The 4231-nt window shown below is 45.3% G+C and overlaps 1 long non-coding RNA gene across 1 annotated transcript; it reads right to left on the bottom strand.

Annotated features, from left to right (window-relative positions):
- Window positions 1-826: 826 nt before the first annotated feature.
- Window positions 827-3782, bottom strand: LOC146175197 (uncharacterized). Its single transcript, XR_014702143.1, has 3 exons — window positions 3283-3782; window positions 2126-2530; window positions 827-1431 (listed from the first exon to the last, which is right to left on the bottom strand). It is a non-coding gene; the product is annotated as an uncharacterized LOC146175197 (long non-coding RNA).
- Window positions 3783-4231: the final 449 nt, after the last annotated feature.

Raw genomic sequence — 4231 nt, 5'->3', positions numbered from 1 at the left:
GCGTGGGCGAGTTGGTGATGGTTCGATTGGTGCATAGCGCAAAAAGGAAAAGGACACAGCGAGACACACAGGACGGACAATATTCAACAACCAAAATGTTGTTGAATATTGTACCTGCAAATAATAAGACAGTTTTCTGTGGCCCTATATATACTCTTCAGTTGTCGCAACTGTAATTGCAATGTAAGCACTGCCAATAATACAGGTGTGATCATTGAAAGTTGATGGCAAAATTACTCGTTACACTTTGAGCAGGTAGTTCGCATTTTATTTTTATGCCACATGACTCGTCCGAGCATTGCTGCCATGGATGCCATACGAGACAATTTATACAAAATCTGGGGCTGTGAACACCTACCACAATATGGTAGCCCGCGCTTCTACTTTTGCATACATTCACCAAGTCTCCCAGAGTTTACCATTGCACTCTGATGCCATGCAAGTATTTGACAAAATGGCAATCTTTGAGTGATGGAAAAACATATTGCATGTTTAACAATTTACTGCACAGACTGTAACAAAATATATATTGTAGGTATTAAAATAAAAAATTCACAGCTTAAAAACATATCTGTAATCTGTTAAGTACCATACTTTACCACACTGAACCTACTCTTGGTGTAACCAATGTTAAGGTTATGCTTGGTTTCATTTATTGGGCTTAACATCCCACAGTGACTCAAGCTATGAGAGATGCAGTAGTGGAGAGGTAGGAAAATTTCGACCACCTCGGATCTATTAACAATCACTGACATTGCACAGCAGACGGGCGCCTATGTTTTTGTCTCCATCGAAATGTGGCCACCACGGCCAGGATTCAATCCTCATCTTCGGGTGCAGTAGTTGAGCACCCTAACCACTGTAACTCCACTGCAGGTAGACATTAAGCTTAGTGCTCAAATATAATCTCCTGTTTACATGTCTCGAATTGGACGTTACAACCAAAATAAAGTAAAAAGATGTTTATGCTCCATCTGTTATGCTCTATATGTACTGCAATGCTAAACAGCTCAACAGCAAATACTTCAATGCACACTCTTGCGTAGGCTTCAGGATGTCAATACAAGACTGACGTAGCACATAGTGAAATAAGCACATTTGCATAGTTATCCGGTCATGAGAAGTCACCCAGTGAAAACATTAATCTCAGTGACTAGCACAGGCATAATTCATTTCACATAACTGTACTTAAAGCAGGAGAAATCTTGCTGCACCATGCCTTCGCGCAGCATAAATCTATAACCCCAGTGAGGATAAGCATGTACAGACACTTCATCTTGCACTTCCATTTGCTTGCCTATGCTGCACGCATACTCCTGGGACACGTTGTGGAGTTAGCACCTCGTCATGATGCTGGTCCACACATGGTCCAGTGACATGTGCTGCTGATCATGGAGGGAATGGAAGCAGCGTTTCAGCTGCCCTATTGTCCTACAAAAAAAAAAAAACCATCGTGAGTGGGCTATGCAATGCCACTATAAAGTTGGTGACGCGCGTAACGCAAGTTGCTGCAGTCAAAGTGAATGCATATGCAGAATAATAAAAATTTTCTCTCCATCATGATGCATTTCAAATAACGCCACATCTGCTCTGAGTAACCTGTGGTTTATGGAACTGACATCTTCATAATATGCTGTACATGGAATGTATGTTTTGAGCATTTGTTCTTCCAGGCTATCACACAACCTGTAAACGTGTCCGGTGAAATGTAATGCAGTAAATACCATTGCATCATTAATGAATGGAAATATTTCGATACCTTCATTTAAGGAAATATATATCATGCTCAAATGACAAAATAATGCTATGATTTTTGAACAAATCTAATTGCTAAGTAAATATTGATATGTGTCATTCAACAAATATAACTCGACTGACACCCAACCATAATTTGTTTGTTTGCTGAAAAGCTCCCCCCTCCCACAGGCTTGGCCAAAGTTATTTGACTGCAGTGTTATTTAACTAGTAAACAAATGCGACATCAAAGTTAATTTCTTTCAGCATACATTGTTCGCTCAACAACACTTGCAACTGTACCAAGCTGTTCGAACAACACGGACATCCACAACCGGTCAGTGCCCGGGATACCATGCAATCCAATATTTAGAATGTGCTGCGCACCTACCTTTCAATCACTGCTCTGGTGGTGCCGTGAGCTGCACTGTATCGCTTTTTGCCGCACATGTCCGCATTCTGGAGCCAAAGTCTGCATGGATAGCCACTGCAGCAGGATGCCGGTGTGAGTGCCCGGTTTGAAGAGCTGAGCGAGGGCGCTGTGTGTGAGCACTCGTGCGTCATATGTGCCACCGGGCCACTTTGCGACCACATCGAGGATCTGGCACTTGCTGTCCACTGCAAGCTGCACGAAGATGGAGTGGTAGAAATGCCTATTTATATGTACGCTCCCTCGTACAGCTCATGGGCCTGGATCTTGACATGAGTGGCATCGATGGCGCCCACGATGCCAGAGAAACATCCAGCAGCACAGAAGTCGCTCATGCAGCCCGGCAGCTCATCCTGGGATGGCCAGCTGTAAAGCAGGAAACCTGTATCACTTCTGGTGCGCATATTCATCAGTTACAGTTGCAGGTAATCATGTGGCGGCACAAAACCGAGATTGAATTCCATGCTGATGCTATTGCGTAGCAAGACTTGTCGTCCCTTACTCCATCGGTGACGTGCCGATGAGGCTCTGAAGAGGATGCAGTGCAGAGCACATGCCCTAAGTGTCCAAGGCCAGCTGCCGAGATGGATCTTCGCCACATTTTATGGACATGCCCAGGAATGCAGCCGTCAAGAATAAGACGACTACAAGAAGTTGGATCGGCTGTCGGCTACACAGGAGGAACATTTACACTTGTGGCTAATGGACAAATTAAGAGCCGGAGCTTGCTCCGATTCCTTGAATAAAATAGACTGCATGATTCCCTTTAAGTTAAAAGACAGCCTCATTCTATGCCACATGGCAAGCCTAAAAAAAAAAAAAAAAAAAACTTGTCGTAGACCCTGTATGATGCAAACCCCGTCAAGGTGCGCAATCGGTACCGTTGTGCTCGATCAAGGCAATAAACGCTTATGACCGTAATAGGTGAAAAAAATAAACGTTCCTGAAAATATTGCTTCGCTGTTGCTAACGTCCGCTATGGGCCCTGTATATCACAACAACCGCTAAATAAAAGTACACGATTTAAGCACTTTCTTCTATTTCTTCCTGCCTTGACTCTACTGGTCAAGAAACATCACAATAGGCAAAATGGGTGAAATGACAACGGCGTCTCTTACCGTGTCCAGGCTGCGGCGTTCCGTTTCAGTGCGACAACGACTCTTCTTACTGCCCGGCTTGCTGTCGACTCGTCCACGCCGACCGGTTCACTAGCCTTTATGAGAAAGCCGCCGGTAGCAAAAACTTCAACGCCAGAAGCACCAGGCAGTATGAAGTTATCGCATGACTGCGATGAGTCGGGCTCGGTTAACGGATGCTGACCCTGCCGAAGCGAGATCGCAGCTGCAGCTCAAACTCGCAGGGATATTTCCTGTCCCTGAAAGCACTTTCACGACACAAGTGGAGATCTGCAACGGGCAGCACGCGATACTGACGCTCCGCAGGCATTCGACGAACGAGAAAACGTGAGCGAACGCACACCACGCCGATCAACACACAACGAGTGACCATCTATTTAGTTTTACGGCCTCCCAAAACATGACGACGGGATTTAGTGCAGTTTCAGTTATTTTGTAAAGCTGCCGAGAAGCGGCGCGCACATCCTTATTTGACAAAACAACGCAAGAAAGGCAAGAGTTAAAACAAAAACAAAAACGCGCATATGAGCGTCAAGCCAAGCGCTACTTCTAAGGCGTTGCCACCTCTCGGTGAAATATTGCGGCAAACGTCGTGACTGTCCAGCTCGTTCATAGGCTTTGTGCAGGCATCAAGTCTATCTCGGTTGGCTCTGTATGTCCCTATGGCCAGCGTTCTTAGCCTAGATTTCCCTACGGCTTAAGTCGCTTGCACAAAACTTTCAGTGCGCGTTTAAGACAGCGGTTAAGACGGAGCTTAAAGACAGCGTTCAGGCAGTCTTAACTGCGAACTTTATTAAGATTCAAAATGGCTGCAGTGCGGCTGCTACGGCTGGATACACATGATAGACCCCTTCGAGCGTGGAAAACGTGCAACTAAGTTTTTCTGTACCCCTTCGTGTTGATGCAGAGGTGACACGCGTCCTCTCGGAGT

This window comes from Amblyomma maculatum, chromosome 11 (assembly GCF_055883805.1).
Source record: "Amblyomma maculatum isolate TAMU_Amacu chromosome 11, ASM5588380v1, whole genome shotgun sequence".
NCBI classification, from domain to species: Eukaryota; Metazoa; Arthropoda; class Arachnida; order Ixodida; family Ixodidae; genus Amblyomma; species Amblyomma maculatum.
The sequence above is the reverse complement of the archived record's forward strand: the minus strand, read 5'-3'. Positions and strand labels throughout refer to the sequence as shown.